The sequence below is a fragment of the Heterodontus francisci genome, chromosome 34 (genome assembly GCF_036365525.1).
Source record: "Heterodontus francisci isolate sHetFra1 chromosome 34, sHetFra1.hap1, whole genome shotgun sequence".
NCBI lineage: Eukaryota > Metazoa > Chordata > Chondrichthyes > Heterodontiformes > Heterodontidae > Heterodontus > Heterodontus francisci.
In genome coordinates, this window is record NC_090404.1 from 40,734,550 (window position 1) to 40,758,673 (window position 24,124).

Consider the following 24,124-nt stretch of genomic DNA (forward strand, 5'->3'; position numbering starts at 1 on the left):
AGAGAGCGGGAGAGAGAGAGAGCGGGAGAGAGAGAGAAAGGGAGAGAGAGCGGAAGAGAGTGAGCGCGGCGAGCGAGAGAGAGCGGGGGGATGGGGAAGAGAGAGAGAGCAGGGGGGGAAAGAGAGAGAGAGAACGGGGGAGAGAGCGCGGGGGGAGAGAGAGAGAGAGAGCGAGACGCAGTGGTTAGCACCGCAGCCTCACAGCTCCAGGGTCCTGGCTTCGATTCTGGGTCCTGCCTGTGCGGAGTTTGCAATTTCTCCCTGTGACCGCGTGGGTTTTCGCTGGGTGCTCTGGTTTCCTCCCACAGCCAAAGACTTGCAGGTTGATAGGTAAGTTGGCCATTGTAAATTGCCCCAAGTGTAGGTAGGTGGTAGGGAATATGGAGTTACTGTCGGGTTAGTGTAAATGGGTGGTTGTTGCTTGGCACAGACTCGGTGGGCCAAAGGGCCTGTTTCAGTGCTGTATCTCTAAATAAAATAAATAGAGAGAGCAGGAGACAGGGAGAGTGCGAGATCAAGATCTCTCCTCACAAATGGAATCTATCTGGAATTCTCTGCATCGCTACATCAAGTGTGCAGGCAGACAATGTCTACGACTGCAAGCAAAAACCATGCCAGGTAACTCACTAAATCAGTGTTCAACATAGTGTTGGGAAAGCAAGTTAATACATTAGTTTCCTCATTTAAAACTTATTCACAAAAATGCACATTTTTGTTATATTGATGAACAGTCAAATAAATTTCTAATACCTTTACCTTTCCGAAAGTTGCTCACATCTGGCCCCCTATGTAGGACAACATTTAGAATGTAGCCTCTAATGCATAAAGGCTGGACACTCCTGATCTATACTATCAGATGTAACATCCTGAAAATTTCCAGGTTGTCAGAAGGGATAGAGAGAGGCAATATCTGCTTAATGGCACAGTTCTAAAGAGTGTGCAGGGACAGAGGGACCTGGGGGTTCATATGGATAGATCATTGAAGGTGGCAGGACATATTGAGCAGTTAGCAAAGAATACGGGACAAAAACAAGAAATGCTGGATTCACTCAGCAGGTCTGGCAGCACCTGTGGAAAGAGAAGCAGAGTTAACGTTTCAGGTCAGTGACCCTTCTTCGGAAGAATATGGGATCTTGAGTTTGATAAATAGAGGTATTGAGTGCAAAAGCAGGGAAGTTAAGGGGAACTTTTATAAAACTGTGGTTCAGCTACAACTAGCGTATTACATCCAGTTCTGATCATCACACTTTAGGAAGGATGAGAAGGTCCTTGAGAGGGTGTCGAGGAGATTTACCAGAATGGTTCCAGGGATGAGGGAATTTAGCTACAAGGTTAGGTTGGAGAAGCTGGGATTGTTCTCCTTGGAACGTGGGACTGGGAGCTTCTTATTGGGGGTGTTGAGGCCTACACCGGATATTTCTGAAGCCTCCCTGCACATCCACCAGCTTCATTCCTCCTCTGCACTCGGCGATTTCTCACCCACTGAGGATCTGACACGACTGCTTCCGTCCAGCTCGAGCACCTTCACTGCCTTTGATTCTGTGAGCAACTCGTGCAATAAAACAAAAGCAAAGTCCTGCAGATGCTGGAAATCTGAAATAAAAGGAGAAAATGCTGGAAATACTCAGCAGGTCTCTGTGAAGAGAGAAACATATTTAATGTTTCAGGCACATCAAACAGCTGGTGCCTGCAGCCTGGAACTCGGAGTGCGAGGAGGAAGAATGAGGAGAAACAATATAGTCCAACACTCACAGCAACCTACAATCCACCGACATTACCGGGATAGGGAGACAGAGTTTAGAAACACTCAGCAACACGACTCCAGTAAAAGATCCCAGGAGGAAAAGGGGGAGCAGTGTGTGTACCTGCCCTGATATCCCCCTCCCCAGGCCTGTCAGTCAAACCCCCCACTCCTCCCAGTCCACAGCTCAGCCTCGCAGCTTCCTGCACCTTGAGCCAGCCCTGCCCAGGTGTGGCCCAGTCCAAGGGGAGTCTTTGTGGAACCAGGGAGTGGGGGAGGGGGGACCTCCTGCCCTGTGCTGTGTCCCAAATGGTTCCTCCCTCCCTCCCCTCCCCCAGGCCCCTTTATAACTGAGCTCAGTTTCCCGCAGCTGCCGCCCGCTCGGTGCAAACACAGGACCGGGAGTTTGTTATTGGGGGTGTTGAGGCCTACACCGGGTATTTCTGAAGCCTCCCCGCCCAACAGCCGCCACTTACCGGCTGCAGAAGCGACTCACAAGCGTCTCTCCGCCACCTTCAAACACTGGTCCGCAATGCGCCTGCGCACCCGGGACTTAACCTCTGACCTAACAATGTCTGGGTGATTAACGGCAGCTTCGGACCAATAGGAAGAGGGGGCGGGGCAGGAGGACAGATTCTGCGCAGTTCCTCCCTCATTTGCTTCTCTTTGAAAGCCCGAGGATGAATCCATCAGCATCCGGGACCTGTCAGCCCGCAGCTCCATTAGTTCCTTTTCATAAAACTGTCTCATTCCCTTTGAAATGTTTCAATTAAACCTGCCTCCACCACACTCTCAGACAGTGCATTCCACACATTAACCACTCGCTGGCTGGAAAAGTTTTTCCTCATGTTATTTTTGTTTCTTTTCCCAATTACTTTCAATCTGTTCCCTCTCGTCCTCGATCCTTTCACCAGTAGGAACAGTTTCTCTCCATCTACTCTGTTTGACCTGATGCCATGAGACATCATGGGGTCCGGAGCCCATGTTGAGGACGTCTCGGGCAACTCCCTCCTGACTGTATAACACTGTGCCGTCACCTCTGCTGGGTCTGTCCTGCTGGTGGGACACCTAGGGATGGTGATGGCAGTGTCTGGGACATTGTCTGTAAGGTATGATTCTCTGTCCAGACCTCTCATGATTTTGAATACCTCGACCAAATCACCTCTCAGCCTTCTCTTCAAGGAAAACAGCACACTTTTTCTTTATCATAATCTCTACCTCTTTTATAATCCAGGGAGCTCTGGATTTATTTGCCCAAACTTTCCACTTCGAGGGAACATATGTTGACTGTGCCCGAACTCTCTCTTTTTTGAAGGTTACCCATTGTTCAGCTATCAGGTTTCCTGGCAACTTTTGAATCTCATTTATTCAGCCAGCTCCATTCTTACCCCATTGAAGTTGTCTTTCCCCAGTTAATTACTCTTACTCTAGATTGTTCTTGGTCCTTTTCTATGGTCAGCCTAAATCTTATGATACAATGATCAATCTCCCCGACATGCTCCCCAACTGATACTTGATCCACTTGGCCCACCTCATTCTCAAGAACCAGGTCCAGGAATGCCTCCTTTCTCATTGGACTAGCAACAATCTGTTGTGGAAAACTTTCCTGAACAACTCTAAGAACACTTGCCCCTCACTGCCCTTTACACTACTACTATCCCAAGTCGCCCATTAGAACTACCCTATATTTTTTGCACCTCTCTGTAATGTCCTTGCATTTTTTCTCCTCCAAGTTCTTCCCACTAGCTGGTGGCCTCTTGACAACACTGAGCAATGTAAATGCACCTTTTTTGTTCCTTCGTTCGAGCCAAATTGATTCTGTCTTGACCCCGTTGGGACATCCTTTTTCTCCAACACTGCAATGTTCTCATTTATCAATACTCCACCGCCCCTTTCCCTTTCCTTTCTTTGCTGAACACCTTGTATCCAGGAATATTTAACACCCAGTCCTGCCCTTCTTTGAGCCAGGTCTCTGTTCTCGCCACAAGATCATATTTCCACATGGCAATCTGCACGTGTACCTCACCAATCTTTTGAACCACACTCTGTGCATTCACATCCATGCACATTAACCCTGATTTAGACTTTATTACTTTCTCCCTGACTCTGACCCCACCTTGTAACTTGCTATTCCCTACTCTAGTGTCATCGATCTCTCCCAGTATTCTGTGCACCTTGGTGTTCCGGTCTGATATTTTCCCCTGGTTCCCATACCCCTGACAAGTTACCAGTTTTGCTTCCCTCCAATCTGAGCTCCCTCTCAGGTTTCCATCCCCTTACCAATCTAGTTTAAACCCTCCCCAACAGCACTAGTAATCTCCCTGTGAGGATATTAGTCCCAATCCTGCTTCGATGCAATCCGTCCATCTTGTACAGGTCCCACCTGTCCCAGTGCCTCAGAAATCTGATGCCCTCCCTCCCACACCAGTTCTCCAATCACCTGTTCAATCAGTCAATTCTCCTATTACTTTGCTCACTTGCACATGGGAGTGGGAGTAATCCTCAGATAACTGCTTTTTGAGGTCCTGCTTTTTTAATCTCCTTCCTAGTTCCCTAAAATTTGTTGTCAGGACCTCATTTACCCTTTCCATCTTTGTTAATGGTGCCAACGTGGACCACGACCTCTGGCTGTTCACCTTCCCCCAGATCAATGTCCTGTAGCCGTACCGTGACATCCTTGATCCTGGCACCAGGGAGGCAACACACCATCCTGGAGTCCGATCTTTGGCTGCAGAAAGACTTCTGTGTTCCCCTGACTAATGAAAGCCCCATCACTACTGTTCTTCCACTCTTCCTCCTCCCCTCCTGTGCAGCTGAGCCACCTGTGGTGCCACAAATTTGGCTCTGTCTGCACTCCTCTGAGGAACCATCACCCACACCAGTATCCAAAATGGAAAACCGATTAGCAAGTGAGATCATATCAGGGGACTCCTGCATTACCTGCCTGGTTCTCTTAGACTGTCTGTCGGTTACCCATTCCTTATCCTCCTGCATGCTTCTAACCTGTGGTGTGATCACCTCCCTAAACCTGCTATCCATGTAGTTCTCTGCATTGTGGATGCACCACAGTGACTCCAGCCACTGCTCGAGCTCCAAACCCTAGAGCTCAAGCTTGTGCAGCCGGTGACACTTCCTGCAGATATGTTTGTCTGGGACACATGGTGCGTCCATGACATCCCACATGTCACAAGCTGTGCATTGCACTCGGCCAAGCTGCACTGCCGTACCTTAACTTACCAGACTACTTAGAAGTAGAATATGTGACCAGTTACTCAACCAACCAGCACCTTTCACTGCACAGAAACAAGAACCAAATACTGGAAGACAAAAAAGTAGAAAAAAGGAGCACCTCCTCTCCCCTTCACTGAACTCACCACTCAGCAAACACATACCTCCAGACTCTGTTTACAATCTGCACTCCTTATCAATCTTTTAGTCATTCTTTACTGTTTTTCTATATTCTGTCCAACATTCTGATCTGCCACCCATCTTTGTGCAATTATATGCTTTTCCTTTAATTTTGATATGACCTTGAACATTTCCAGTAAACCATCGATAGTGAGTCCTCCCCACTCCGAATCCTGTTCATACTGAGAATCCCAGGGTGGAGAGCTGGGATATCCTGTCTCAAAACACAGTCACAGAGACACAGCATCATTTACTGCACAGAACATGGCCATTTGGCCCATCAATTCCATGTCAGCTCTCCAGGGAGCAATCCACTCAGTCCCACTGCCCCACATCAGCCCATAGCCCTGCAAGTTTACTTCTTTCAAGTGACCATCCAGTTTCCTTTGAAAATCATTGATTATTTCCATTTCCACTACACACATTGGCAGCGAGTTCCAGGTCAGAACCACTTGCTGCAGAAGAAGTTCTTCCTCACATTCCTGCTTCAACTCTTCCTCAAAACCTTCAATCTGTGTTCCCTAGTTCTTGTATCATTAGTTCATGGGAACAGTTTTTCTTTGTCTAATTTATCAAAGTCTCTCAGAATCTTGTGCATTTCTATGAAATTTTCCCTCAATCTCCTTTGCTCCAAGGAGAATAACCCCAACTTCTCCAACCTACCCTTGTGAACTCTCTGCTGTGTCAGCAGGTGGGATAACTGAGTGAATCCCTTCCCACGCACGGAGCCGGTGAACGGCCTCTCCCCAGTGTGACTGAGTTAATGAATATCCAGCTTTGATGGGGACCGAATCCCTTCCCACAGTCCCCACATTTCCATGGTTTCTCCATGGCGAGGGTGTCCTTGTGTCTCTCCAGGTTGGATGATCAGTTGAAGCCTCGTCCACACACAGAACACGTGTACGGATTCTCCCCGTTGTGAATGGTGTGATGTTTTTTCAGGCTGTGTAACTGGTTAAAGCTCTTTCCACAGTCAGTCACTGGAACACTCTCACTCGCGTGTGTGCGCGTCTCGGTGCTTTTCCAGTCACACTGATGTTTGAAATCTTTTCCCACAGGCAGAACAGACAAACATTTCTCCTTCCACATTCAAAGGCCGATGATATTCAGGTCCTGATGAATCGAGTGTTTCCGTCAGATCTTGATGTGATGTTTGGTTTGAATTTCCCGTCAGTAAATCCTCCCCTTCTAATACCCTGTAAAAGGAGTTTACAAAAGTCAGCACTGTCAATCCAGGATAGAAATTCAGAACAGACAGTTCTAGTTTCTATGGAACATTCTTTCCTCTCTTGTTTCCCCAAACATGTGATCCATTCAAACTAAAAGAAGCCAAAATAAGCAACAAATTGTAACAGAAGCAAAGGGAACCTTCCCAACTGAACCAGAACATTGCTCCCAATGTCCATGAGACACTCTGTATCCTGAGGTGTCCACCAGTTGCAGAAGGCCACCCCGGCATGGACAAGACCAAGGAAGACAGGGCAGCAGCCAGAGTGACACCCCCACTCCCAACATGGTCCCTGTACATCCTGGACCTACACATTGCTTCTCAGCCTGAGCGAGAGGGAGAGAGATGGAGGAGGTGAGAACTGAATGTTTAAATATACAAGACAGATACAAACCTGGGTGGGTTTGGGGTGGATGAGGTGAGGGTGAGGAGGGCATTGGGGGGACTGGGGGGTTTTGGAAGGGCATGTCATCGAAAGGGCTGTGGGTGTGGGTGGTGTTTTAGCCAGGCCCAAGAGCAGGTCCAGGAAAAGATCCTCCAACCTTCCCACCCAACCTCCACACCGAGTGGCCAGAGATTAGGAGAATGGGGTTAAACTGTAACCAAGGCCATTGATAAGGTCCCACAAGGCAGACTGGTCATGAATGACAAGCCCATGGGATCCAACACAAAACAGCAAGTTGGAGCCAAAATTGACTCAGAGGCAGGAAGCAAAGAGTAATGGTTGATGAGTGTTTGTGTGACTGGAAGGCTGTTTTCAGTGAGGTTCTGCAGGGATCAGTACTGGCTTTTTGTTCTATAGATCAATGGTTTGGACTTGAATGTCGGGGATTTGATTAAAAAGTTTGCAGATGAAACAAAAATTGACCATGTGGTTGATAATGAAGAAGAAAGCTGTAAACTGCAGGAAGATATCAATGGACTGGTCAGGTGGGCAGAATAGTGACAAATGGAATTCAATCCGGAGACGTGTGAGGTAATGCATTTGGAGACAGCTAACAAGGCAAGGGAATACACAATAAATGGTAGGATATTGAGAAGTATAAAGGAACAGAGGGGCCTTGGAGTGCATGTTCATAGATCCCTGAACATGGCTGGGCAGGTAGATAAGGCGTAAGAGATACTTGCCTTTATTAACCAAGGCAGAGAATACAAGAGCATGGAGGTTATGTTGGAAATGTATAAAACACTGGTTTGGACACAGCTGGAGGACTGTGTACAGTTCTGGTCACTGCACTGTAGGAAAGATGTGGCTATATTAGAGAAAATACAGAGGAGATTTACAAGGATGTTGGCTGGATTGGAGAATTTTCATTCTGAGGAAATATTGGATAGGTGAGGGTTGTTTTCTTTGGAACAGAGGAGGCTGAGGGGAGACTGAATTGAAGTGTAGAAAATGATGATGGGTCTAAATAGAGTGGATAGGAAGGACCTATTCCCCTTGGCTGAGGGGTCCATAACCAGGGGCATAGATTTAGAGAAAGAGGTAGGAAATTTAAAAGGGATTTGAGGGGAAATGTTTTCAGACAGAGGGTGGTGGGGATCTGCAACTCACTGCCTGGGAGGGTGGTAGAGGCAGAAACCCTCACAACAATTAAAAAGTACTTGGATATGCACGTGAAGTGCCCTAAACTACAAGGGTATTATTACGACCGACCGCTCAAGTCAAAGCCCCCCAGTCAAAATATCCAATTTTGATAGTGGTGGGAGAAACGCACTGTTGATTCAGTCCCGTCCCTCACAGATCGCCTGACATTTTAAACATTCCAAATTAAAGATCCAGCCAAATTGTACCATCTATTAACCCCCGAATAAGGCTAACCAAACCAGGTGTCTTTAGATCAACAAATTAACTGTTTAATTAGAAAAACTAAATTCTTAAATAATAACATATAAATAGTTAAAACAGAAAAAATAGTGACTTTGCATATTTATGCTCCTGCCGAAGTGAAATCTTCCTATATGGAATAGTCCAATGTTGCTTGAAGTCCTCACAGCCGTGTGATGGGGGGAGAAAATAAAAGTTTCTTCAACTGTAGAACAGTCCACAGTCCAGTTCAGCAGTTGAATTGATGCTGTTCTTCTCCAGCGATAAATTTCAACAATTACAGTTCAGTAGTTAAAGGAATTGGATATTTTTTTTTAGAAATTAATCTGGCTTGACATCAGAATTCTGAGAGTATAATAAATAGGGTTTAAATAAACCAAGAGAGAGCTCTCTTTTCCTTCAGTATATGCTGGATGATAATCTGTGTCTGTCTCTGTTAACGGTGTCTCAAATGCTACTTTTTCAACTAGTTTCAAATGTCAATTGGAAACAATGCATCTCTCGATCTTCAGTCTCCGAGTGGCTGCATCCCGGGGCAACGAGAATACATTCTTTGACTCAGTCTCTGGAGCTTGTTGCCTTAAAGCAGTACTGTTCCTTTTCCAGCCTTAAAGGCACACTGCATTCTTCCTAGAAAAAAAAATACAGGATCATCACACTATGGACCAAGAGCTGGAAAGCGGGATTCGGCTGGATGGCTCCTTGTCAGCCAACGAGGACACGATGGGCCGAATGGCCTCCTTCCGTACTGTAAATTTCCAGGATTCTAAGTTGACAAGCAGCCCCTTCGGGTAACGATACAGGGGCTGTAACCTCTCACAGTGAATATATACATGGCCCATGGACTCTTCAAGGCTGCAAACATCACATGCAGCCCGAGAGTGGGTGAAAACCCTATTGTCCAGGATGCTCCATCTCCTGGGCACTCGGACCCAGTTGGAAACAGTTTGTCAGGTCCTGTTTGCTCTCCGTGCCTTCACCAAGATGGCTGTGCTTGCACCCTGACACCGCCCTGTCCAAGATGGCGGCCAGTGACCCCTCTCCCCCGGGCCTGTCACCATGAGGTAAACACAGGGCCTCTTGGCCTCCCCCAGGTGTATATGAAGCCTCCCAGCCCACCCACGGCTCCAATTCCTCCCCTGTACCCACAATCTCCTCTCGCCTCCCAATCCACCTGGTCCATCTCAGTCCATCTCCATTACCTACGCTGGCCATGCTCAGTGCACTGTTCGATCCCACGCCAATACACCGGGCCCCTGTGGTCATTGAAAAGGGACTGACCCTTATCACGGGAGTCCTGGGTAATGAATCCTCCACTGAAAGCTCCAAATATTGAATGGATGATTTTGTGTCATCCCATTGACATCAGGGCCAGAGAGACAATGGAGAAAATTATTAAATAAATTATACAGAAACCCGAGTGCCCGGGACATCAACTATTGTGTGAAGTACACTGGGAATTCTGTTCTTCACCCACATTTAGACTCAGGAATTAGAGGGATGTTTTCATAACTTGTAGTTGACACCAAACTGGATGATAGAACTAATAATGTGGAGGAGTGCATTGAAATCCAGGAAGACAGAAACAGGCTGGCAGACTGGACAGATAAATGGGAAATGAAATTCAACATCGTGAAATGTGAGCTGGTTCATTGTGGGAGGAGGAATAAGGAGGCCAGTTATTGGTTAGAATGTAAGAACTTAAATGGAGCAGAGCAGCAAAGAGATCTGGGAACAGAGTCACATAAATCACTAAAAGGAGCAACACAAGTGGATAAGAGAGCAAAGAAAGAGCTGATGTTCTTTTCTCGAGGAATACAATGTAACAGCAGGGAGGGAATGTTACATTTATAGAGAACCTCACTTAGAAGGACTGTGAGCAGTTCTGGTCTCCAGATTAAAAAAGGATATTGAAGACTGAAGAAAGTGCAGAATAGATTTACAAAGATGTCACCAGAGAGGATGTTATTATCCAGCAAGATTGAGCAGGCTGGGGATCCTTTCTCCGGAAAAGAGAAGATGAGGAGGAGATCTGATAGAGGTCTTTAAAATTATCAGTCAGTCAGAACAAGGGGGCGGCAATATAATACAGACATTAACAGGTCAAATCGAGAACTTAGGAGGAATTTCTCTACTCAGAGAGTGGTGAGAATGTGGAACTCACTGCCATGTGGAGTGGTTGAAGGTGATAACAATGATGTGTTTAAGGGGAGGCTCAATACATTTATGAGGGAGAAGGGAATAGAGGGATGTGGGGGCAGGGTGGGATGATGTAATTAGATTGGGAGGAGGCTCATGTGGATTATAAACAGCAGCACAGACTAGTGGGGCTGAACGGCCTGTTTCTGGGCTGTAATTCTGTGTACATTCAGCCTGGGTGGATTAATGCTCAGGTTCACTGGGCCCAGGGGTGGATTAATGAAAGTTCTGGCTCTATGTTTTAGACGATGCTGCCGAGTCCTGCAGGTGATGGAGAAGAGTTTCTCTCTATCTACCCTATCAGTTTCAATTAATATCTTGAAAACTTTGATCAAATCACCCCTTAATCTTCTGAATTCCAGGGACTACAACCCTCACAGTGAGGTGATTCATTCTGGCAGAAGGAATAGGGAGAGGCAACAAACACTTAATGGTACAGTTCTAAAGAGTTTGCAGGGATAGAGGGACCTGAGGGTTCATGTGCAGAGATCACTGAAAGTGGAAGGATGTATTGAGGGAACAGCTGGCAAAACAAATGGGATCTTGGGCCTCATAAATAGAGGTATTGAACACAAAAGGAAGGAAGTTATGCTGAACATTTATAAAGCTCTGGTTAGGCCACAACTAGAGTATTGCATCCAGTTCTGGTCACCACACTTTAGGAAGGATGTGAAGGTCCTTGAGAGGGTGCAGAGATTTATCAGAATGGTTTCTGAGATGAGAGAATTTAACCACAAGGTTAAGTTGGAGGAGCTGGTGTTGTTCTCCTTGGAACAAAGGAGATTGAGGGAAGATCTGATAGAGGTGTTGAAAATGATGACAGGTTCAGATAAGGCAGACCAAGAAAAGCTGTTCCCATTAGCTGATGATACAAGGATTAGTGGACACAGATTCAGGTTTTGAGATACAGGAGGGATGTGAGGAAGCAGTTTTTTTACACAGTGAGTGGTAATGACCTGGAACTCACTGCCTACGAGGGTGGTGGAAGTGGAGACGATCAATGATTACAAAAGGAAATTAGATGGGCACTTGAGGGAAATAAACCTGCAGGACTACGGGGATAGAGTGGGTGAATGGGACTGACTGGATTGTTCGACAAAGAGCTGGGATGGAATCAAAAAGATCAATGTCCTCCCTTCTGTGCTGTAATGACTATGATTCATTTGTGTAATCTCTCCTCATAATTTAACCCTTGGAGTCCAAGTGTCATTCAGGTAAATCTACACTGCACTCCCTCCAAGGCCATTATATCCTTCCGAAGGTGTGGTGCCCAGAACTGAACGCAATACTCCAGGTGTGGTCTAACCAGGGCTTTGTGTATCTCAGTGCTTTTCCACTCTCACTGATACCTGAAATCTTTTCCCACAGACAGAACAGACAAACCTTTCTCCTTCCACATTCAAAGGCCGATGATATTCAGGTCCTGATGTATCGAGTGACTCTGTCAGATCTTGATCTGATGTTTGGCTCGAGATTCCCCATCTGCATATCCCCTGCTTCTAAGCCCCTGTAAAAGGAGTTTACAAAAACCATCACTGTCAGTCCAGGATAGAAATTCACAACATTCTCTCCTCCTGCTTCCTGGCCCAGGATGACTGTACATGCACCCTGCTGTACATTGTCCTGAGGGAGGCCACACACCAGCCTGGATTCACGTCTGCGGCTGCAGAAACGCCTGTGTATTCCCCTATCAAATCTCCTATCACTATTGCTCAGTCAGTCAGCTTTGTGACCCTCTGTGAAGCTGATCCAACTGTGCTGCCATGGCCTTGACTCTGGCTGCACTCCTTAGATGAACCATCACTTTCATCAGTATTCAGAACTGAATACTGGTTGGAGAGTGAGATGCACTCAGGGTTCTCCTGCATTCCCTGCCTGTTTCTTCTTGACTGTCAGTTGGCCACCCATTGCCTCTCTCCCTGCATACTCTTAAGCTGCAGGGTGACCATATCTATAAACGTGCTGTCCACAAATCTCTCACCTCATGGTTGCACCGCAGTGACACCAGCTGCAGTTCATGCTCCGAAAACCGGAGCTCGAGCTGCTGCAACTTGTTTTATCTTCATCCATGTGATGTGGGTGTTGCTGGCTCGGCCAGTATTTATTGTCCATCCCAAACTGCCCTTGACAACTGAGAGGCTCGCTCGGCCATTTCAGAGGGCATTTCAGAGTCAGCCACATTGCTGTGGATCTGCAGTCACATGTAGGCCAGATCAGGTAAGGACAGCAGATTTCCCATCTCATGAACCAGATGGCTTTTTAATTGCAGATTTATTAATTGAATTTAAATGTCACCATCTGCCGTGGTGGGATTCAAACCCATGTTCCAGTGACATTACCCCGATGTCACCACCTCCCGCAATGATACTTCCTACACAAAAGGTTATCTGGAGTTGACACATTACACAGGATGTGCACTCCAGAGGTCGGAGCAGCCCCACCATTGGCAGGAATTTGGGACTTGTAACTGCAAAGGCTTTTGTTATCAAAAAGGTCTGTGTAATGTATCAGTGTGGTGTGAGATAGTCAAGTGTTGTATAAGTAAAGAAAATATCTTTGTAAATAGCTGACACCACAATTTACAATCAAAGTGCTATTTAGATAATTGTGGATTTCTTTTAGTTTAGTTATTAGAACAAAAGACTGAAAATGTGAAATCTTGTGTAATTTATTAGTGTGGTCTGGGGATTCATATCTCATATTTTTCATATTGACAATCTGTGAGGTCGGAACAACTGGAAAGTGGGATGAACAGATACAATGGGCGGAATGGCCTCCTCCTGTGCTGTAAATAGAGTCAGAGTTAGACAGCACAGAAACAGGCCCTTCGGCCCATCGTGTCCGTGCCGGTCATCAAGCACCTAACTATTCTAATCCCATTTTCCAGCACTTGGCCCATAGTCTTGTCTGCTCTGGTGTTTCAAGTGCTCATCTAAATACTTGTTAAATGTTGTGAGGGTTCCTGCCTCGACCACCTCTTCAGGCAGTGCTTTTCAGATTCCAACCACCCTCTGAGTGAAACTTTTTTTTTCCCCACAAATCCTCTCTAAACCTCCTGCCCCTTACCTTAAAATCAATGTCTCCTGGTTATTGACACCTCCACGAAGGGAAAAAGTTTCTTCCTATCTAACCTATCAATGCCCCTCATAAATTTGAATACCTCAATCATGTCCCCCTTCAGCCTTCTCTGCTCTAATGAAAACAACCCCAGCCTTTTCAGTCTCTCTTCATACCTGAAATGCTCCAAACCAGGCAACATCCTTGTGATACTTCTCTGCACCCTCTCCAGTGCAATCACATCCTTCCTATAGTGTGGTGCCTAGAACTGTACACAGTACTCCAGCTGTGGCCTAACTAGCGTTTTATACAGTTCCACCATAACCTCCCTGCTCTTATATTCTATGCCTCAGCTGACAAAGGCAAGTATCCCATATGCCTTCCTAACCACCTTATCTACCTGTGCTGCTGCCTTCAGTGATCTATGGACAAGTACACCAAGGTCCCTCTGACCCTCTGTACTTCCTCGGGTCCTACCATCCATTGTATATTCCCTTGCCTTGTTAGCCCTCACAAAATGCATCACCTCACACTTCTCAGGATTAAATTCCATTTGCCACTGCTCTGCCCATCTTACCAGCCCATCTATATCATCCTGTAATCTAAGGCTTTCCTCCTCACTATTTACGACACCACCAATTTTCATGTCAACTGCGAATTTACTTATCATGCCTCCGATATTCACATCTCAATCATTAATGGACACTACAAACAGTAAGGGTCCCAGTACCGATCCCTGCGGTACACCACTAGTTACAGGTTTCCACTCGCAAAAACAACCCTCGACCATCACCCTCTGCCTCCTGCCACTAAGCCAATTTTGGATCCAATTTGCCAAATTGCCCTGGATCCCATGGGCTCTGACCTTCTTCACCACTCTCCCATGTGGGACCTTATCAAAAGCTTACTGAAATCCATGCAGACTACATCAACTGCTTTCCCCTCATCTACACACCTAGTCACTGCCTTGAAAAATTGAATCAAGTTAGTTAGACACGATCTCCCCCTAACAAAGCCATGCTGACTATCCCTGATTAATCCCTGCCTCTCCAAGTGGAGATTAATCCTGTCCCTCCGAATTTTTTCCAATGTTTTCCCAACCACTGATGTTAGACTCACTGGCCTGCAAGTACCTGGTTTATCCCTGCTACCCTTCTTGATAATGGCACCACATTCGTAGTCCTCCAGTCCTCTGGTACCTCTCCTGTGACCAGAGAGGATCTGAAAATTTATGTCAGAGCCCTTGCTCTCTCCTCCCTTGCCACACATAACAGCCTGGGATTCATCTCATCTGGGAGTGGGGATTTATCCACTTTTAAGCCCGCTAAAACAGCTAATACTTCCTCACTTTCAATGCTAATATGTTCAAGTGTATCACAATCCCCCTCCCTGATCTCTACACCTACATCATCCTTCTCCATAGTGAACACAGATGCAAAGTAATCATTTAAAACCTCACCTATGTCCTCCGGCTCCACACACAGATTGGCACTTTGGTCCCTAATGGGCCCCACTCTTTCACTGCTTATCCTCTTGCCCTTAATATACTTAGAAAATGCCTTAGCATTTTCCTTGATCTTGCCCGCCAGTGTTTTTTCATGCCCCCTCTTTGCTCTCCTAATTACTTTTTTTTGTACCCCACCCCCCAAACTACACTTTCTATACTCCTCCAGGTCCTCTGCTGTTTTCAGCACTTTGAATCTGGCATAAGCCTCCTTTTTTTTTTCTGATCCAATCCTCTAGATCCCTTGACATCCAGGTTTCCCTGGACTTGTTGGTCCTACCCTTCACCTTTACGGGTACATGTTGCCTCTGAACCCTCACTATTTCCTCTTTGAATGACTCGCACTGGTCTGATGCAGACTTTCCTACAAGTAGCTGCTCCCAGTCCACTTTGGCCAGATCCTGTTTTATCATATTGAACTCGGCCTTCCCCCAATTCAGTACTTTTATTTCCAGCCCGCCTTTGTCTTTTTCTTACAGAATTATGGTCACTATCCCCGAAATGCTCCCCCACTGACACTTCTACCACTTGTCCAGCATCATTCCCTAGGATTAGGTCCAGTACTGCGCCTTTTCTTGTTGCACTTTCTCGGTACTGGCTCAAAAAAGTCTCCTGTATATATTTTAAGAACTCTGCCCCCTTTAAGTCTTTTACACTCAGACCATCCCAGTTGATATCAGGTAAGTTGAAATCCCCTATTATTACTCCATTATTTTTACACCTCTCTGAGATTTGCCTACATATCTGCTCCTCTATCTCTCCCTGACTGTTTGGAGGCCTGCAGTACACTCCCAGCCAAGTGATTGCCCCCTTTTTGTTTTCAAGTTCTACTCATCTGGCCTCATTTGAAGAACCTTCTCAGATATCATCCCTCCTTCGACAGGTTTGCGTCTTCCTGCAATGAATTTGACCTAACCATCAGCCTCAAGAAAACGAACATCATGGGGCAGGACATCAGAAATGCTCCATCCATCAATATTGGCGACCACGCTCTGGAAGTGGTTCAAGAGTTCACCTACCCAGGCTCAACTATCACCAGTAACCTGTCTCTAGATGCAGAAATCAACAAGCGCATGGGTAAGGCTTCCACTGCTATGTCCAGACTGGCCAAGAGAGTGCGGGAAAATGGCGCACTGACACGGAACACAAAAGTCCGAGTGTATCAGGCCTGTGTCCTCAGTACCTTGCTCTTCGGCAGCGAGGCCTGGACAACGTATGCCAGCCAAGAGCGACGTCTCAATTCATTCCATCTTCGCTGCCTTCGGAGAATACTTGGCATCAGGTGGCAGGACTATATCTCCAACACAGAAGTCCTTGAAGTGGCCAACACCCCCAGCTTATACACACTACTGAGTCAGCGGCGCTTGAGATGGCTTGGCCATGTGAGCCGCATGGAAGATGGCAGGATCCCCAAAGACACATTGTACAGCGAGCTCGCCACTGATATCAGACCCACCGGCCGTCCATGTCTCCGCTATAAAGACGTCTGCAAACTCGACATGAAATCGTGTGACATTGATCACAAGTCGTGGGAGTCAGTTGCCAGCATTCGCCAGAGCTGGCGGGCAGCCATAAAGACAGGGCTAAATTGTGGCGAGTCGAAGAGACTTAGTAGTTGGCAGGAAAAAAGACAGAGGCGCAAGGGGAGAGCCAACTGTGCAACAGCCCCGACAAACAAATTTCTCTGCAGCACCTGTGGAAGAGCCTGTCACTCCAGAATTGGCCTTTATAGCCACTCCAGGCGCTGCTTCACAAACCACTGACCACCTCCAGGCGCGTATCCATTGTCTCTCGAGATAAGGAGGCCCAAAAGAAGAAAGAAAAGAAAGAAACTGCAGTAATTGACTCCTTGATCAACAGTGCAATGCGACCGCCTCTTTTATCCCTTCTCCTGTCACACCTGAAGATTCTATACCCTGGAATATTGAGCTGCCAGTCCTGCCCTTCCCTCAACCATCTCTGTGATAGCAACTATATCATAATCCCATGTGCTAATCAACGCCCTCAATTCATCTGTCTTGCATTAAAATAAATGCAATCCAGCCTTGCATTTGTCACTTGTGCCTTAACAGGTCTATATTTGCTCTGCCTAACAGACTGACTCAGTTTCTCTTCGAGATTTGACTGAGCATCACCCACTCCTATACCTCCACTCTGTATCCCATTCCTCTGCCAAATGTGTTGAAACTGCCCCCAACAGCACTCGTAAACCTTCCAGCAAGGATGTTCGTCCAACTTGTACAAGTCCCACCTTTGCCAGAAACAAACCCAGTGATCCAGGAAGCTAAAGCCCTCCCTCCTGCACCATCTCTTCAGCCACGCATTCATCTGCTCTATCCTCCTATTCCTAAACTCACTGGCATGTGGCACTGGAGTAATCCAGAGATTACAACCTTTGAGGTCCTGCTTTTTAATCTGCTACCTAGCTCCCTAAATTCTTGTTTCAGGTCTTCATCCGCTTTTTACCTCCGTCGTTGGGACCAATGTGTTCCACGACCTCTGACTATTCGCCCCCCCCCCCCTTTCAGAATGTCTTGCAGCCATTCCGTGACGATCTTGACCCTCGCACCAGGGAGGCAACATACCATCCTGAAGTCACGTTTGTGGCCACAGAAATGCCTATCTGTATCCCTTACGATAGAATCCATTATCAGTATAGTTCTTCCAGTCCTTTTCCTCCCCTGCTGTGCAGCAGAGCCATGCGTGGTACCACAAACTTGGCTGTTGCTGCTTTCCCCTGGGAGGTCATTCCACCCAACAGTATCCAAAGTGGTCTATCTGTTTGAGAGGGGGATGGCCACAGGGGACTCCTGCACAACCTGCCTGCGCCTACTACTCCATCTGGTGGTCACCCATCTCATTTCTGCCTGTGCAGCCATTACCTGCAGTGTGACCACCTCTCTAAAGGTGCTATCCATGACGTCCTCAGCATCGCGGATGCTCCACAGTGAATCCACCTGCAGCTCCAGCTCCATAATGCGGGTAGTCAGTAGCTGCAGCTGGATCCACTTCCTGCACACATGGTCATCAGGGACACTGGAAGCATCTCTGATTTCCCACATAGCGCAAGAGGAGCATATCACGGGGCTGAGCTTTCCTGCCATGACTTACCATTAGATTAATTAGTTACTCCCTTTAAAAAATATTAATTACACTAGAGGATTGTTCTACTCCAAACACTACCCACGACAATCTAAATTACTCTAATTGAAGAAAAACACACTCTGAGAACTCACTTTATCACTCGAGGTCTTTTTTTAAACAAAAAACAACTTTCCCCTTATTTTTTAAAGCTAATTAAATTGACTAACAGTTGTTAATTACCCAACCAATCACAAACAAAGAACAAAGAACAGTTCAGCACAGGAACAGGCCATTCGGCCCTCCAAGCCTGCGTCAATCTTGATGCCTGCCGAAACTAACATCTTCTGCACTTCCGGGGCCCATATCGCTCTATTCCCTTCCTATTCATATATTTGTCAAGATGTCTCTTAGACGTCGCTATCGTATCTGCTTCCACCACCTCCCCTGGCAGCAAGTTCCAGGCACTCACCACCCTCTGTGTAAAGAACCTGCCTCGCACATCCCCTCTCAACTTTGCCCCTTGCACCTTCAACCTATGTTCCCTAGTAACTGACTCTTCCACCCTGAGAAAAAGCTTCTGACTATCCAATCTGTCCATGTCGTTCATAACTTTGTAAACCTCGATCATGTCGCCCCTCCACCTCCATCGTTCCAGTGAAAACAATCCGAGTTTTTCCAACCTCTCCTCATAGCTAATGCCCTCCAGACCAGGCAACATCCTGGTAAACCTCCTCTGTACCCTCTCCAAAGCCTCCACGTCCTTCTGGTAGTGTGGTGACCAGAATTGCACACAATATTCTAAGTGTGACCAAACTAAAGTTCTGTACAGCTGCAGCATGACTTGCCAATTTTTATACTCGATGCCCCGACCGATGAAGACATGCATGCCGTATGCCTACTTGACTACCTTATCCACCTGCGTTGCCACTTTGTGACCTGTGGACCTGTAAGCCCAGATCTCTCTGCCTGTCAATACTCCTAAGGGTTCTGCCATTTACAGTATACCTCCCACCTGCATTAGACCTTCCAAAATGTATTACCTCACATTTGTCCTGATTAAACACCATCTGCCATTTCTCCGCCCAAGTCTCCAACTGATCTATATCCTGCTGTTTCCTCTGATAATCCTCATCATTATCCGCAACTCCACCAACCTTTGTGTCGTCCGCAAACTTACTAATCAGACCAGCTACATTTTCCTCCAAATCATTTATATATACTACAAACAGCAAAGGTCCCAGCACTGATCCCTGCGGAACACCACTAGTCACATCCCTCCATTCAGAAAAACACCCATCCACTGTTCCCCTCTGTCTTCTGTGACTGAGCCAGTTCTGTATCCATCTTGCCAGTTCACCTCTGATCCAGTGTAACTTCACCTTTTGCACCAGTCTGCCATGCGGGACCTTGTCAAAGGCTTTACTAAAGTCCATATAGACAACATCCACTGCCCTTCCTTCATCAATCATCTTCGTCACTTCCTCAAAAAACTCAATCAAATTAGTAAGACACGATCTCCCCTTCACAAAACCATGCTGCCTCTCGCTAATAAATTCATTTGTTTCCAATGGGAGCAAATCCTGTCCCGAAGAATCCTCTCTAATAGCTTCCCTTCCACTGACGTAAGGCTCACCCGGCCTATAATTTCCTGGATTATCCTTGCCACCCTTCTCAAACAAAGCAACAACACTGGCTATTCTCCAGTCCTCTGGGACCTCACCTTTAGCCAATGAGGATGCAATGAGTTCTGTCAAGGTCCCAGCAATTTCTTCCCTTGCCTCCCTCAGTATTCTAGGGTAGATCCCATCAGGCCCTGGGGACTTATCTACCTTAATGCTTTGCAAGACACCCAACACCTCCTCCTTTTTAATAATGAGATGACTGAGACTATCTGCACTCCCTTCCCTGTGCTCATCATCCACCAATTCCTTCTCCTTGGTGAATACTGATGCAAAGTACTCATTTAGCACCTCACCCATTTCCTCTGGCTCCACGCATAGATTCCCATCTCTGTCCTTGAGTGGGCCAACCCTTTGCCTGGTTACCCTCTTGCTCTTTATATATGCATAAAAAGCCTTGGGATTTTCCTTAATCCTGTTTGCCAATGACTTTTCATGACCCATTTTCGCCCTCCTAACTCCTTGCTTAAGTTCCTTTCTACTATCTTTATATTCCTCAAGTGCTTCGTCTGTTCCTAGCCTTCCAGCCCTTACAAATGCTTCCTTGTTCTTTTTGACTGGGCTCACAATTTCCCGTGTTATCCAAGCTTCCCGAAACTTGCCAAACTTGTCTTTCTTCCTCACAGGAACATGCTGGTCCTGGATTCTAATCAGCTGACGTTTGAAAGACTCCCACATGTCAGATGTTGATTTACCCTCAAACAGCCGCCCCCAAACTAAATTCGTCAGTTCCTGCCTAACATTGTTATAATTAGCCTTCCCCCAATTTAACACCTTCACCCGAGGACTACTCTTATCTTTATCCACAAGTACCTTAAAACTTATGGAATTATGGTCACTGCTCCCGAAATGCTCCCCCACTGAAACTTCGACCACCTGGCCGGGCTCATTCCCCAATGCCAGATCCAGAATGGCCCCATCCCTAGTTGGACTATCTACATACTGTTTCAAGAAGCCCTCCTGGATGCTCCTCACAAATTCGGCCCCATCCAAGCCCCTAGCACTAAGTGAGTCCCAGTCAATATTGGGGAAGTTAAAATCACCCACCCCTACAACCCTGTTACCTTTACATCTTTCCAAAATCTGTCTGCATATCTGCTCCTCTACCTCCCCTGGCTGTTGGGAGGCCTGCAGTAAACCCCCAACATTGTGACTGCACCCTTCCTGTTCCTGAGCTCCACCCATATTGCCTCACTGTCTGATCCCTCTGAGGTGTCCTCCCGCAGTACAGCTGTGATATTCTCCTTGACCAGTAATGCAACTCCCCCACCCCTTTTACATCCCCCTCTATCCCACCTGAAGCTTCTAAAGCCTGGAACATTTAGCTGCCAATCCTACCCTTCCCTCAACCAAGTCTCTGTAATAGCAACAACATCATCTTTCCAAGTACTAATCCAAGCTCTAAGTTCATCTGCCTTACCTGTTATACTTCTCGCATTGAAACAAATGCACTTCAGACCACCAGTCCCGCTGTGCTCAGCAACATCTCCCTGCCTGCTCTTCCTCTTCGTCCCACTGGCCTTATTTACTATGTCTTCCTCATTTACTTCACTAGCTGTCCGACTGCTCTGGTTCCCACCTCCCTGCCACACTAGTTTAAACCCTCCCGAATGACACTAGCAAACCTTGCAGCCAGGATATTAGTGCCCTTCCAGTTTAGATGCAACCCGTCCTTCTTGTACAGGTCCCATCTTTCCCTGAAGAGAGCCCAATGGTCCAGATATCTGAAACCCTCCCTTCTACACCAGCTGCTCAGCCACGTGTTTAGCTGCACTATCTTCCGATTTCTAGCCTCACTGGCACATGGCACAGGGAGTAATCCAGAGATTACAACCCTAGAGGTCCTGTTTTTTAACTTAATATTTAACTCCCTAAACTCCCCCTGCAGGACCTCATCACTCTTCCTGCCTATGTCATTGGTACCGATGTGTAACACAACCTCTGGCTGTTCACCCTCCCCCTTCAGAATGCCCTCTGTCCGTTCAGAGACATCCTTGACCCTGGCACCAGGGAGGCAACATACCTTCCTGGAGTCTCTTTCACGTCCACAGAAGCGCCTATCTGTGCCCCTGACTTTAGAGTCCCCTATAACTATTACTCTTCTGCACTTTGTCCCTCCTTGCTGAACAACAGTGCCAACCGTGGTGCCACTGCTCTGGCTGCTGCTGTTTTCCCCTGATAGGTCACCCCCCCCCCCCAACAGTATCCAAAACGGTATACTTGTTCGAGAGGGGGATAGCCACAGGGGATTCCTGCACTGACTGCCTGCCCCTTCTCGCGGTCACCCATCTATCTGCCTGCACTTTGGGTGCAACCACTTCTCTCAAACTCCCGTCTGTGACGCTTTCCGTCACCTTGAAAATTTCCCGTGATATCACTAAGTCCTTTTTTTCCCTCTTTCGAGTCTCAGCGCACGCCGAGAGAGACAGGGAGCCTGTCGCCGCTCTGGATCAGCTTCCTCACATGTCCACCAGTCGTCGCTCCGCTACCATATAAGTAAGGGCCTTGAGCCCCGCTCTTTATTTATAGCCTGCCATGTTTTATGTTTTCTATTTTCTATTGCACAGGATGTTCACTGCAGAGGCTGCAGCAGCCCTGCAATTGCTCCAGCTATTAGGTAATAAACTTGCTACTACTAGCGGCACAGTGGTTAGCACCACAGCCTCACAGCTCCAGCGATTCTGGGTTCTCCCTGTGACCGCGTGGGTTTCTGCTGGGTGCTCCGGTTTCCTCCCAAAGCCAAAGATTTGCAGGTTGATAGGTAAATTGGCGATTGTAAATTGCCCCTAGTGTAGGTAGGTGGTGGGGGAATTGAGGGGATGTGGTAGGAATATGGGATTAATGTAGGATTAATATAAATGGCTGGTTGATGGTCGGCACAGACTCGGTGGGCCGAAGGACCTGTTTCAGTGCTGTATCTCTAAATAAATAAATAATAAACCTCAATACTTAAAAATAAAAGACGGCTCACCGGCTACTCACTTCCCTTCTATTGGTGTCAGGTAAATCTCAGGAAGCTGCCCCTTATTCTGATGAAAACTGGAATGTTTAATTTCCAGCTCCTTGGACAAACTTCCTAATTTTGGAGAAAGGGAAACAAAGTTACAAAACTTACCAGCCAATCAACTCACAGGCTTCCTGACTCGGTGGAAACGGGAGAAGAAACTGGGAAATGGCGGCTCGGAGACTGAAGTCGCTGCACCATCACTTTAATGCGGCCCCTCCCTTCCCCCGGGGTTCTCGCCGCACGTCCGCCGAACCCGGCGGCTCTGATTCAGGGCCTGAGAGCCGTTGAAACTCGGTGTGACCGAGGCTGCGCTCAGCTTCCGGGAGAGGCACCGCGCATGCTCCGCGGAGACAGGCGGACACCGTGGGGCGGAGCCTTCTGACGCCTGCGTGTTGCTGTTCTTGGGGTGGAGATAGGCCGATTTTCTGCGCGCGGTGCATTCTGGGCAGTATAGGCTGCCATTTACCAGTCGGAGAATGGACGGGTAGTTCATGGTTCATACTCAGAAAAATAAAATGGTATAAAGCAGCAAACATATATTAATGGCGCGTTTGCTGGCAACGTAACCAAATAGGTGCTGCATCACTGGTACATGCGCAAATGCAACCTCATCGACTGAAACGCAACTGTGCCTCAAGCAGCTGCCAGGAGTAAAGATGGCGCTGCTGAAATTGACACAAAACACGACTTAAATCCAAACCGCCTCAATGGTCGCATCCAGGTCCCTGCTCCCTCCCGTGATCGCCGCTTCAATCACCGCATTCAGTTTCATGTTCAATCACAGCTTATCTTCCCCGCTCCCTCCGATGCCCTTTGATTCGTCATTTTCAATGACAATGCGCAGTGCCGAACTGCTTTTCGCGGAAGCGCAATGCCAAGCAGTGTGAGTGATGGCGGCGGACAAGGTCCTTGTGAGTTGAATCACACACTGTACCCCCTTTTCCTCCGAGGATGTTTCACTGGAGTTGTGTTGCTGAGTGTTTCGAAACTCTGTCTGCTAGAGCTGGAGGAGATTATAGAGATAGTGAGGCGTGAGGGTATGGAGAGATTTGAAAGCAAGGATGAGGATTTTAAAATTGAGGTGCTATTTAACTGGGAGCCTGTGTCGGCCAGTGAGCACAGTGGTGATGGGTGAACAGGACTTGGTTCGAGTAAGGACACAGGCAGCAGAGTTTTGGATGATCTAAAGTTTATGGAGGGTAGAATGTGTGATGCTGACCAGGAATGTGTTAGAATAGTCAATTTGAGAGGTAACAAATACATGAATGTAAGTTTCAGTGGCAGATGAGCTGAGACAGTGGCGAAGTCTGGCGATGTTACTGAGGTGGAACTAGGCAGTCTGAGTGATGGTGCTGATATGCAGTTGGAAGCGCCTCTTGGGATCAGATA

The 24,124-nt window shown here is 47.1% G+C and overlaps 1 protein-coding gene and 1 long non-coding RNA gene across 5 annotated transcripts in view; both read right to left on the reverse strand.

Moving 5' to 3' along the window:
- LOC137349403 (zinc finger protein 774-like) overlaps positions 1–2,266 on the reverse strand; it is an 8,230-nt gene extending 5,964 nt beyond the window's left edge. Inside the window, exons 1-2 of one of the 4 annotated variants that reach the window (XM_068014919.1) lie at positions 2,218–2,242; positions 757–1,068 (exon numbers count right to left, since the gene is read on the reverse strand). The gene's annotated coding sequence lies outside the window, so the exon portion shown is untranslated. Of the gene's footprint in view, positions 1–756; positions 1,232–1,778; positions 1,823–2,217 lie in introns of those variants that run through there. The other 3 variants (XM_068014918.1, XM_068014921.1, XM_068014917.1) reach the window with 3 other exon arrangements.
- Positions 2,267–8,212: 5,946 nt separating this feature from the next.
- Positions 8,213–23,055, reverse strand: LOC137349406 (uncharacterized). The gene is made up of 3 exons (XR_010969385.1): positions 22,844–23,055; positions 11,788–11,911; positions 8,213–8,835 (listed from the first exon to the last, which is right to left on the reverse strand). It is a non-coding gene; the product is annotated as an uncharacterized lncRNA (long non-coding RNA).
- Positions 23,056–24,124: the final 1,069 nt, after the last annotated feature.